The sequence below is a fragment of the Periophthalmus magnuspinnatus genome, chromosome 16, assembly GCF_009829125.3.
Source record: "Periophthalmus magnuspinnatus isolate fPerMag1 chromosome 16, fPerMag1.2.pri, whole genome shotgun sequence".
Taxonomy (NCBI): Eukaryota; Metazoa; Chordata; class Actinopteri; order Gobiiformes; family Gobiidae; genus Periophthalmus; species Periophthalmus magnuspinnatus.
The window spans coordinates 33,333,501-33,347,291 of NC_047141.1; the positions used below are offsets into that span (position 1 = coordinate 33,333,501).

At 42.3% G+C, this 13,791-nt stretch overlaps 1 protein-coding gene across 1 annotated transcript in view; it reads right to left on the minus strand.

Moving 5' to 3' along the window:
• The window catches only part of tsnare1 (T-SNARE Domain Containing 1), a 266,917-nt gene that overhangs the window by 203,175 nt on the left and 49,951 nt on the right, over positions 1-13,791 (minus strand). Inside the window, exon 3 of the mRNA XM_055227705.1 lies at positions 3,900-4,038. The gene's annotated coding sequence lies outside the window, so the exon portion shown is untranslated. The remainder of the gene's footprint in view (positions 1-3,899; positions 4,039-13,791) is intronic.

Below are 13,791 nucleotides of genomic sequence, written 5' to 3' on the forward strand. Positions count from 1 at the left end.
TCAGTCAAGTCGTGGAGAAACAGAGCGACTTAAGCGACGCTTGTGACGTCTTTAAAAAGAACGTCGCTCTGAGACGAGAGATCCACGAGGCCAAAATGGAGGCTTGCAGCGAGAGAGAGAAATATATTTTACCCAAACTCGCAGTGGAAGCGGCGTTAGCAGAAAACAACGCCCTTAAAGAGGAGAAGGAGCAGCTCAAAAGAAATGACCCCACGAAACAGCTCAAAAACTGGAAACAGCGCCACCTTGAGCTCGTAGCTGAACAGAGTCGTATTCTAGACGATGCCAAACATATAAATGACAAACTGTCGAGCATGACCCTGAAACTGGCTGCAGAGACGAATTTGAAAAGAAAAAGTGGAACGGTGGCAAAGCTGGAAGACGCCTTAATAAGAGAAAATGAGCAGTTAACGCGACATCTCGAGAAAATAATGAAACATCACGACGAGACCATGACAGCAGTGTCTGGATTTAGACCAAAACGCTCGGAAATACAGGAACTTCAACGTCAAAATTATAACATTCTGCGAGACATTGAAGATATGGACAACGAGATCATCCACCTGAAAGCCTTGACTGATGGTTGTAAGAAGTTAAAGGGGGGCACAGCAACGACGAACATTAAAAACAAGAGGCTGGTCGAGAAACAACAGGAACCTCATGACAAACTGAGAAAGATCGTCGATTCTCAGACAGATACAAATTATCTGAATTACTTGAAGACGGAGGCCTTGAGCTTGTATAACCAAATCCACGCATTGACTCTGGAGATTAAAGGCACAAGCTCAATGAGAACTCACTTGAAAACGGCACAAATTGAGAAAAAGTTGCTGATGCAAAGAAATGACATCGCAAAAAGAGGGATCTCGAGATTAATGAAGCTTCAGCGTAAGCAGAAACGGTCCATGGTCCAACACAAACATCTAAATGTGCCACAAGAGAACGAAGAATCACAGAACGGCTCTGTGGAGGTGATGGTTTTGGATCATGCAGGTGGAGATCGCACCTTAGAAGATATCGAACATTTCCACAAACAAATATCGATGATGACTCAGGAACTGGCTGAAGATGAGATCTGCAAAAAGAAATGTGCAGACTTAGAGATGATGAACAGCGTCCTGAAAAACAAAAACGAAGAGTGGAAGGAGCATCTCTGTAAAATAACTCAAGAATATGAAGAAAAAGTACGAGCTTTCAACTACAAACAAACTCTCTGGAATATAGAGCGACTAAAGAAATTAAATCACAAAATCCAGCAAGACATTGACAAAACCCAGAGCAGAATTATAAACAGCGTCGTCATATCTGATACTCAGAAGAGAATTGAGCAGGAATTATCAGCTGAGAGAGAGAAAAACAAGGAGCTGCTGCAGAAACAGGCAGACACTCATCGCCAACGGCTCATGCTCAGAGAGTCTGCGGAAAAGATACCGGTATTTACATATAACAAGGAAAACCGCGAAAAGGTCTGCAGTTTGTACAGAGACATTTATGAACTGCAGCGAGATATCGAAAAGGCTCGCCCCATAAAAGCCAATGTGAAGCTGAGAAAATGGATGGAGGAAAGAAATAATGACTTAAAGAAGGAGGTTTCAAGATTGAGGAACTTTAAGAAAGAACAGGAGAAGTTACTGCTCAAAAATCTAAATCAGGACCAGGAAAATGAAAATCTGCGACGAGAGAATGAGTTGAAACATGAAGTCTACACAGAGCTGTATTTCCAACTGTACAGAAACTTTACAACTGTAAAGAAGTGGAGATGTTTTTGAACGACGTCTCACAGAAAGAGAAGGGACGATTGGACTAAACCAAGACTAAACCGGGACTAAACCAGGACTAAGGACCAGGACTAAACCGGGACTTCCTTTTTCTTGGTCCTAAATAAGGTTTGACCTGTTGTCACGTCGCAGCTCGTTGGGGGCAGTGATGTAACAAAAGGAATTACTTACTTGATTTGCCATTTTTCCAAAATGGAAAAATGGTAAATTAAGTGAGTAATTCCCTGATCCCTGATCATTGAATTAAGTGATTTGGTGAACAGGGATGTTAAGACCTAGAGCCGTAACATCTGTCAACAGACCTAGAACTATGTTAGCGTTTAACATAGAAGGTCCCAAAAGACAGAACTAAACCAGGTCTAAACCAGGTCTAAACCAGGTCTAAACCAGGTCTAAACCAGGTCTAAACCAGGTCTAAACCAGGTCTAAACCAGGACTAAACCAGGACTAAACCAGGACTAAACCAGATTTGAACTTGAGTCTTTATCAAAATAAACATTTTAAAACTTTATTTACAGTCTCGATTTCACTTAAATGAAGCAGAATTCAGGTTTAACTGACAGAACACACAACTGTCTGAGTCATATCGTGAAAATAAAGTCTTTCTAACGATGAGCTTGACTGACACAGATTCTGCACTTTAACCTGTGTGAGGGCGGAGCCTAAGCATCAAACACCTGAGAAACGCCTGTTCTGTCTGGAAAAGTCTCAAATATGAGGCATTTCTGGTTTAAATGAAGCTCGTCCCGACATCCCAGAGTCAAAACATTTGTTTACCTGTTGCTACGGTGACGGAGGCAGATGTACCTTCCAAGATTTTGGGCAATGCAGACGGTTATAATTGTTCACTTACACTTGAACTTATCACGACTTAAACTAGGGGAAGTCAAAATTAAAGCCACAAGCGGCATCGAACGGCCCTCGCGGGCCGTGCTTCGCACTAGGCCGGCCCGGCTCTCCCTCCTGGAGGCGCTAAAGTGCCAGTTTTGTCTGCATTATTGTGGGTTTGGGCTGTACAAAGTCTACACACACTGGAAGGACTGATGCACAAAATGCAAAAACATGGGTTTTTGAGGCATTGCCATGGCAACACCGTACTAAATACAAAGTTGGCCCCTGGACTTTTTTGATGGGGACGACCTGAAGAGTCACTGCACCTAATTTCACGTTCCTTAATGAAGCCACTAAGTTCTTATGAGACTTTGAAATGTACGAAAATGTGCACATTTTCCCATTAGGATAACATAGGGCCTTTCGCGCATCGCCGAAAAATTTTCAGCCCTCCATACAAATGTATTTGATATTCTGTAGGGGGCGCTATCGCACCAATTTTATTTCTTTCACAAACAGTAGAATTAGGCAAGAAAGTTTTACAACTGAAATGAATTTGAGCCAACTCGGACTTTGTGTGCGCAAAATTTGAAAATTTCAAAAATTTTGATGGAATTTTGCGGCTTCGCCGCACGGAAACCGTGACTTGTCTGGATGATGTACAGTGATTTTCATCAGTGAGTGCAGTGCATGGGCGTCCGTGCATGGGCGTCCGTGCACTCACCGTTGCAGAAGCAATAGGCCGTACGCCCTGTAGGGGCTTGAGCCTAATAATGTTTAAGTGTCCACCATTTACTTTTGTCCCTGAACAGCTCGATCCAACTCACTTTACAGAACATTTAAATCATTTCCGGCTTATGTCTCTTATTTGATCCTGGATATTCTGTTTTAAGTCGTTTATCGTCTGAGGTTTATTCACAAACACCTTTTCTTTAAGATCAACCCACAGGAAGAAATCAGGACTAGTCAGGTCTGTGGAGATACTGCCCCCTGTCTTTGACAAACACTTATTATTCCTTTAATGGCGTTTACTCTCGGGGCGTCTCTGGTATTGGGTCGAATTTGACCCATGTGACTCAAAGTCCCACTGGACAATGAGGCTCGTTCCTCGGGGCTGGATTTGCTCAGATTAATGTGGGAAGAGTCGTTCTAAATGCTCTGGAAAAATAAAAGAAAAATATTTAGAAACAAAAGAGTTATGATTTTTTTCAGGTGTATTTTCCTTGTATTTAAGTGAATATTGACTCATTTGTTCCGTTGTTTTCGTTTGTTCACGTGGGAGATGTGGACTTTGTCCATTGTCGTCTCTCGTGTCGTGGGCTGGACCGACGGGGAGCGGCGCATGTTTATAAAGTTTTGTGCTTTTGTGGAACAGATTAAAGGTGAGCGCCTCTAAAAGTTCCCGCTGTGTCTCGTGGCTCCTGAGCGCCTCACAAAACCACAGGACGCAGAAGTGGCTCACACAGAGGGACATGTCGCTGTTTGGATGAACCTGATGTTTTGAGTTTAGTTCAGGGTTTGTTGTTCTTCTGTTTATGTGAGGTTGTTAATGTTGCCATGGCGATAAATTGATGTGAAGGTTCCATTGGTCAGTTTTTGGTCTGTGTCCAGCTCGTTTAGACTGGAAACAAAAATCAAGATGGAAATGTTAAATAAAAAATAAAAACTAAAAAAAGGTTACACTTGTTTTACACTTACAAATTTGTAATTTTACATGTATAAATCTGAAAATGACGCTCTCACGAGTTCTGAGACCTTCGTTGCGCCGAGTTTGTCTCAAAAAGATTGGTGAGCACAGCGACAGCAGGGGGCGGGGCTAGAGGGACCAGGGTCGCTGTGGCAACGGCTAAACTGGTTTATAAACAGAAAAGCAGCTAAACTCAGACAGAACGTCACCTTTATGTGATATTATCATGTGCATTATTCACCTTTTAATACGTTCACACCAGGGGAAATTCCGTAGATAAAACGGGCAACAAAAGTGTAAACAAGTTTCTCGGGAAACAACATGTTAGCATTAGCTAGCGGACTTTTCCCCAACTTTTTCCACAGAACAGAGCAGCTGCACTGAGTTTAACAACGTGAAGAGACGACATGTTTGAGTTCACTTCATCATTCAGGACAGGACAAACAAAAATACACTTGTCCAAAGTTGTGACTTGTTTCAGAGCCGCTGCCTGAGCCCCGCCCCTGAGCCCGGAGCCCCGCCCCTGAGCCCTTATCCTGAGCCCCGCCCCTGAGCCCGGAGCCCCGCCCCTGAGCCCCGCCCCCATTAACTTAACTGAACAAAGCTGATCCAGGAGTCTGTCTCTACATAGTTGTGAGTGTAAAACAATATTTGTAAGTGTAATGTTTTTTGGGGTTTTTTTTGCCAGTGAACAAATCAACATTCAAACTTTCTGGAACAATTGTACCTGCATAAACTTGTCGCCATAGCAACCAAGGGTCATATACAGAAACAGTTACAATAACAACAAGAACAAGACAAAAACAAACAAATGGTGTGGACCCTGAGCTGAACACAACACATCAGATCATTACAATACAAAGAATACACTGATTTTTATTTTTACTCATCTATTTTTGTAGATTTTTTTCTTTCCCTGGGTTTCAGAATGATTACAGAATTTGGACTGTTGCCATAGCAACTCAATAATTCATTTTTATATGTTTCATGTATGACATCATCACATTCTAGTATCTGAAATCCACCAATCACAGAACTCTCGGTTGCTTAGAAACCGGGCAGGACATTTTCTCCTTCTCTGATTGGTCGGCTTCTTTGTGATGTCACGCTGAACTTTATGACATCACTGCTGCTTTGTATCAAAGAAAATGTACCAAGACCCAGTCGACACTGAAGAGGAGAGCACGATTCTAGAGGACAGTTCACTCAGCATCAGTTCAGCTTTTAATTCAGTGTTTGAATTTATCAAATATCAACAAACTCCAAAGGGTTTTCAAAAAACTTGAACTGGATCATTTAGAAATGGGAGACGAGAAAATGAACCATTTGATCAGTCAAGTCGTGGAGAAACAGAGCGACTTAAGCGACGCTTGTGACGTCTTTAAAAAGAACGTCGCTCTGAGACGAGAGATCCACGAGGCCAAAATGGAGGCTTGCAGCGAGAGAGAGAAATATATTTTACCCAAACTCGCAGTGGAAGCGGCGTTAGCAGAAAACAACGCCCTTAAAGAGGAGAAGGAGCAGCTCAAAAGAAATGACCCCACGAAACAGCTCAAAAACTGGAAACAGCGCCACCTTGAGCTCGTAGCTGAACAGAGTCGTATTCTAGACGATGCCAAACATATAAATGACAAACTGTCGAGCATGACCCTGAAACTGGCTGCAGAGACGAATTTGAAAAGAAAAAGTGGAACGGTGGCAAAGCTGGAAGACGCCTTAATAAGAGAAAATGAGCAGTTAACGCGACATCTCGAGAAAATAATGAAACATCACGACGAGACCATGACAGCAGTGTCTGGATTTAGACCAAAACGCTCGGAAATACAGGAACTTCAACGTCAAAATTATAACATTCTGCGAGACATTGAAGATATGGACAACGAGATCATCCACCTGAAAGCCTTGACTGATGGTTGTAAGAAGTTAAAGGGGGGCACAGCAACGACGAACATTAAAAACAAGAGGCTGGTCGAGAAACAACAGGAACCTCATGACAAACTGAGAAAGATCGTCGATTCTCAGACAGATACAAATTATCTGAATTACTTGAAGACGGAGGCCTTGAGCTTGTATAACCAAATCCACGCATTGACTCTGGAGATTAAAGGCACAAGCTCAATGAGAACTCACTTGAAAACGGCACAAATTGAGAAAAAGTTGCTGATGCAAAGAAATGACATCGCAAAAAGAGGGATCTCGAGATTAATGAAGCTTCAGCGTAAGCAGAAACGGTCCATGGTCCAACACAAACATCTAAATGTGCCACAAGAGAACGAAGAATCACAGAACGGCTCTGTGGAGGTGATGGTTTTGGATCATGCAGGTGGAGATCGCACCTTAGAAGATATCGAACATTTCCACAAACAAATATCGATGATGACTCAGGAACTGGCTGAAGATGAGATCTGCAAAAAGAAATGTGCAGACTTAGAGATGATGAACAGCGTCCTGAAAAACAAAAACGAAGAGTGGAAGGAGCATCTCTGTAAAATAACTCAAGAATATGAAGAAAAAGTACGAGCTTTCAACTACAAACAAACTCTCTGGAATATAGAGCGACTAAAGAAATTAAATCACAAAATCCAGCAAGACATTGACAAAACCCAGAGCAGAATTATAAACAGCGTCGTCATATCTGATACTCAGAAGAGAATTGAGCAGGAATTATCAGCTGAGAGAGAGAAAAACAAGGAGCTGCTGCAGAAACAGGCAGACACTCATCGCCAACGGCTCATGCTCAGAGAGTCTGCGGAAAAGATACCGGTATTTACATATAACAAGGAAAACCGCGAAAAGGTCTGCAGTTTGTACAGAGACATTTATGAACTGCAGCGAGATATCGAAAAGGCTCGCCCCATAAAAGCCAATGTGAAGCTGAGAAAATGGATGGAGGAAAGAAATAATGACTTAAAGAAGGAGGTTTCAAGATTGAGGAACTTTAAGAAAGAACAGGAGAAGTTACTGCTCAAAAATCTAAATCAGGACCAGGAAAATGAAAATCTGCGACGAGAGAATGAGTTGAAACATGAAATCTACACAGAGCTGTATTTCCAACTGTACAGAAACTTTACAACTGTAAAGAAGTGGAGATGTTTTTGAACGACGTCTCACAGAAAGAGAAGGGACGATTGGACTAAACCAAGACTAAACCGGGACTAAACCAGGACTAAGGACCAGGACTAAACCGGGACTTCCTTTTTCTTGGTCCTAAATAAGGTTTGACCTGTTGTCACGTCGCAGCTCGTTGGGGGCAGTGATGTAACAAAAGGAATTACTTACTTGATTTGCCATTTTTCCAAAATGGAAAAATGGTAAATTAAGTGAGTAATTCCCTGATCCCTGATCATTGAATTAAGTGATTTGGTGAACAGGGATGTTAAGACCTAGAGCCGTAACATCTGTCAACAGACCTAGAGCTATGTTAGCGTTTAACATAGAAGGTCCCAAAAGACAGAACTAAACCAGGTCTAAACCAGGTCTAAACCAGGTGTAAACCAGGTCTAAACCAGGTCTAAACCAGGTCTAAACCAGGTCTAAACCAGGACTAAACCAGATTTGAACTTGAGTCTTTATCAAAATAAACATTTTAAAACTTTATTTACAGTCTCGATTTCACTTAAATGAAGCAGAATTCAGGTTTAACTGACAGAACACACAACTGTCTGAGTCATATCGTGAAAATAAAGTCTTTCTAACGATGAGCTTGACTGACACAGATTCTGCACTTTAACCTGTGTGAGGGCGGAGCCTAAGCATCAAACACCTGAGAAACGCCTGTTCTGTCTGGAAAAGTCTCAAATATGAGGCATTTCTGGTTTAAATGAAGCTCGTCCCGACATCCCAGAGTCAAAACATTTGTTTACCTGTTGCTACGGTGACGGAGGCAGATGTACCTTCCAAGATTTTGGGCAATGCAGACGGTTATAATTGTTCACTTACACTTGAACTTATCACGACTTAAACTAGGGGAAGTCAAAATTAAAGCCACAAGCGGCATCGAACGGCCCTCGCGGGCCGTGCTTCGCACTAGGCCGGCCCGGCTCTCCCTCCTGGAGGCGCTAAAGTGCCAGTTTTGTCTGCATTATTGTGGGTTTGGGCTGTACAAAGTCTACACACACTGGAAGGACTGATGCACAAAATGCAAAAACATGGGTTTTTGAGGCATTGCCATGGCAACACCGTACTAAATACAAAGTTGGCCCCTGGACTTTTTTGATGGGGACGACCTGAAGAGTCACTGCACCTAATTTCACGTTCCTTAATGAAGCCACTAAGTTCTTATGAGACTTTGAAATGTACGAAAATGTGCACATTTTCCCATTAGGATAACATAGGGCCTTTCGCGCATCGCCGAAAAATTTTCAGCCCTCCATACAAATGTATTTGATATTCTGTAGGGGGCGCTATCGCACCAATTTTATTTCTTTCACAAACAGTAGAATTAGGCAAGAAAGTTTTACAACTGAAATGAATTTGAGCCAACTCGGACTTTGTGTGCGCAAAATTTGAAAATTTCAAAAATTTTGATGGAATTTTGCGGCTTCGCCGCACGGAAACCGTGACTTGTCTGGATGATGTACAGTGATTTTCATCAGTGAGTGCAGTGCACGGGCGCCCGTGCATGGGCGCCCGTGCACTCACCGTTGCAGAAGCAATAGGCCGTACGCCCTGTAGGGGCTTGAGCCTAATAATGTTTAAGTGTCCACCATTTACTTTTGTCCCTGAACAGCTCGATCCAACTCACTCTGTCACATTTAAATCATTTCCGGCTTATGTCTCTTATTTGATCCTGGATATTCTGTTTTAAGTCGTTTATCGTCTGAGGTTTATTCACAAACACCTTTTCTTTAAGATCAACCCACAGGAAGAAATCAGGACTAGTCAGGTCTGTGGAGATACTGCCCCCTGTCTTTGACAAACACTTATTATTCCTTTAATGGCGTTTACTCTCGGGGCGTCTCTGGTATTGGGTCGAATTTGACCCATGTGACTCAAAGTCCCACTGGACAATGAGGCTCGTTCCTCGGGGCTGGATTTGCTCAGATTAATGTGGGAAGAGTCGTTCTAAATGCTCTGGAAAAATAAAATAAAAATATTTAGAAACAAAAGAGTTATGATTTTTTTATATATATATATATATAAAGCAGATCTTTAGGTCAAAATATGTGTGAAATCTCGTCTCTGAAAGTCGTGGAAATGTTTCTAAACTCATGATGAACAGTTCAGACGCTCAGCAGTGGAAGGTAAAGATGTACGAGTAAAGTACTGTCTGATGAAGTACATTACAGATACTTCTATTCTACTCTAGTACATTTTACAGTGTTTAAATCGATTGTTTCATGTGATACTTTTACTTGAATAACTCTTTACCTGTGCAGCTGTACTTTTACTTAAGTAACACAACTGAGTACTTCATCCACAGCTGCTCTGATGCATAAGGTGAACACATTTAAACCACTGAAGTAAAAATGACTCTATTCTTCACATTTTTAAGAATAAAAATCACACACAGCGCGTTTAAAATCCACACATAAAGTCGGACATCCCAGACGGTTCAAACCAAACAGAAAATATTGAAAAATGATAATTACTCACAGCACAAATTCTGGGACATTTGTGATGGAAGACGTTTTGCGCCTCAGCCAAAGCGTTCTTGTCAACACTGCTTTGTTTACATTGTTACTATGGCACTTCAGCTGCCACTTCATGAGCATTGTTGATTTTTCATTGATTTCCGTGTTTATTCTTGTTGTGGATTGGGACAAACCCGCGTTGGCAGAGTCGGAGCATGACGTGCGTTCACCGAGGACAATCAGCTGCTAATTATGAGGTTAACATTTCTGAGAAGGACGGCATTAGCGTCCCGTTTAACTCATTAATTTAAAGCCACGTTTAACCCTTAATGCGTGTGGTTTGAGCGCGGAGGCGGAGACGGCGAGGACATGAACGGCCAAAACAGCCACGCTAATTGTTGTGTTTGTGCAATGAACAAATGACCTACAATTGTTGAGAAAATGTCTATTTTTTTCAGATGTGTTTGTATCATCAGATCCTCAGGGGTTTGATCTGAATTTATAATCTGAAAAAATCTTAAAAATTGAAAACATGATGAAATTGGTGTGTGTGTTTGTTTTTTTTACTTCCTGTTAAAAGCTGTGAGCCATGGAGTGGATTTTGGTTGATACCTTAGACTGTTTATATAAATGGACATAGCTAACCTGTTAGCCGCCGCGTTCCAAACAGGAAGTGATCATGGGCGCACTTCCTGTGTCCTCTCTCTCTGTCTCTGCTGCTTCAGACTCATTTTGGTCTTAAATGTTCGTATTAACCCTCTACATGATCCAGGGGTTCATTTTTTGAGTTATTTTGACTTTATTTTATTTTATTATTGAGTTTTGGGGGATTTTTTTTTTTTTTTTAGATTTTTGTTTCTTTTTTTTAGTTTTTTTTATTATTATTATTATTATTGCTATTTTGAGGTTGTTGTTTTTGAGTTTATTTTCTTTTTTTTGTTATTTTGAGGGTTTTTTTTTTTTTTTTTTTTTTTTATTTAGTTTTAGGTTTGTTTGTTTTTTTTTTAATATGTCCTATCTCTGTCTCTGCTGCTTCAGACTCATTTTGGTCTTAAATGTTCGTATTAACCCTCTACATGATCCTGGGGTTTTTATTTCACTATTGTGTCTGTAAATCAAGATCTGAACATTAATAACAGACAAATCAGGTCCTTCTTTCCCCGAGGTCGCTCCTGTTAGTGTTAGCAACAGGTTTGATTGACAGCGTTGCTAAGCGTGGGCGGGAAGGGGCGTTACCATCCACAGCCTCGTTCCTGATTGGCTCTTTGGTTGCTATGATACTCGTGGTCTGAATTCTGCTACAGATTCGTCTCTATTCATTCATTTGAGCTGAAGCTGTGGCGACGTCACTCAGTCACTTCTTTACGCGTCTGTGGTTGATTCTTGTAAAAACGTGAGAACAGTCCGGGCGTAACGAGAAAACGGCGCAGAACTTGTTCAAAATGTTAAATGTGTTTTATGAATATAACTGCAGATCGGGCCTGGGCTTCATTGGCTTTTTGTTCAGAATTACATAAAGAGTTTAAGTACCAAATTTCATTAGTCTACGGACAAAAAAATAAATAAAAATCCATCCCATTTTGCATTTACATAAGGCCAGAGGGCAACTTAGAGCAAGTTATAAATTGGACTGACACATCATTATGTCCAGGTCAAACACAAACGCTGCGTGGATTCATTTAAATCAGACGATGTTTGTAAAAGGTCAAAGGATTTTTATTCTTTCACCGTGGCTGATTCGTTAAGAGCTCGTTATGGCCACACCCTGGGACTCACGCAAATTAATTTAACAGTGTTTGATCACAGATATATCCTGATGATCGCGCCTCAGTTTGGATAAAAACTACAACAAGTTCATCCAAGTCTGAGCCATAGATTTTAGACGTTTTAGACTCATATTTTGATTCAAAATTGGTCAACAAACTTCCACAAATTTCCTGTTTGAATCTTTGTGGCTTTAAGTACTTAAGTAAGCTTTAAATACAGTTTCTGAAGTTGTGTAATGGCACCACTTTCTGTAAAAAAAATATATTCACTTTTATTTATACAGAGAAGAAACGCTAATGGTCACAATTTTATATCACGCTTTTCCACCTTCAGGTCTCAAAGCTCTTTACATCAAAGATCCACTCTCACATTTATACTCCAGTGCACACAGACGCCGAGGACGAGGGGGTTAAGTGTCTTGCCCAAGGACACAACCACAGTATTCATCCTCTGTAATCGAGTTAAACATCAGATTCTTCCTTGTGAGACATGTCTGACCCGTCCTCCAGCTCAAGGGACTGTACGATGTCGAGATAATCAACCCATCTCGCTCATCTTTTAATTACAAGAGACAATTATCCATCCATTTTCTTCCTGTTCTCCGGGGCAGCAGCCTAAACGGGGACTCCCAGACTTCCCTCACCCCAGACACGTCCTCCAAAAGACAATCATTAGCATAAAGCCATGCATGTGTGACTTCAAACCCTTTTCTTCAGCTGTTTTCAGTCCTAAAACAATGAAATTCTGTTCTTCCCAGCTCCTGACACGACAGCCGCTCAGCTCAGATCAATATTACTCAGTGGGAGCCTTAAACCTTCGTGGTTGCCTCACACATGCCCCACTTTGGTCATTTACACGCCTCTGAAGCAGAGGGAGCAGTGCAAACAAGTGCCCGTCCCAGCCAACCACACAGGGCCAGCTCCAGTCTCTGATCTCTAATAAACATCCAGAGTGCCTCATAAACAGGCGGCGCTCCCTCGGGTTCGGACTAACTTTGTGCACACGTCGCTGGGTCAGGTCTGGACACGAAAAAGAAGGTCCAGAGGAGCGGCATCTGCGGTAAACTGTGGAGAGTCACATTTTTATATAGAGTTTCTTCCATTTTCAAGGCATTCAAAGCGTTTTACATCAAGGAAACGGTCACTTTATCACACGCAGATTCATAAACGAGTGTACGGCAGATATTAAGAGCGACGTGGGTTGAGCGTCTTGCCCAAAAACATGACAAAACATTGAACTGTAGGAGCTAGAATCGCACTGCTAAACATTACAGACAGCAGCAGAGCACCAAACTGCAGCAATGTACTCAAAGATATTTAAGGTGCAGTGAATCGTTTAGCGAGTAAAGTCCCACAAATTCAAAATCATTACATCAAAACCAGGTCAGCAACCTCCATCTCTCCCCCTCTCCTTCCTCCAAAACAACGTACACAAAATATTGACTTAAACCTTCTTAGTCGTGTCGTTTCAGACGTCTCCAGGAGGCGGAAGGCTTCGCCGCGCCGGGGGGAGATTAGCTTAAACGACGGCTCTATTATAGACTTAACCTGACTTTGATCATTTTGTGAGCTCCCTCTTCAGATCCAAGCCTCGCACGCCAAATCTGACAAGCGCGCCCATTCTCTCCGTACACCCGCACCGCCAACCGCCCCCACCCTTCCATCTCCGCGGCATCCTTCACACTGTCTGCAGACTGATCAAAGCGCCCCGTTTCCCGCCGTACAATAGCGACTATAGAAGAGGAGAGCGGCGCTGGCTGTCGTGGCACTACACTATATGACAATTTGCAGACAAAACGCACGCCTGACGTTGGCTTCGCCCGTGTCGCCGCGGCTCTGCTTCGACTGTGACGACGGGCGCCGCTTCTGAGATTGGCCTGCGGTTGTCAGCGGTGGCGGTGTAAACATTTTGCGGCTACACACGACTACAAAGAGACGCGATAAGGCGGTTTTCATTTTGTCGACACAACGCGGAGAATATAAAGCACGGGCATAAAAAGTGTCAGGCTCCGTGGAGACGACTCACTGCTGAGGGCACACTTTAGATATCTGCTGTTGTAACGTAATGTTGGCCTGAAGCGGCACAAGATTTAATATCTGTATCAGAATTCAATCTGAAATAACATCGTGCGGCCCCTTTACAGCGACTGCACCGA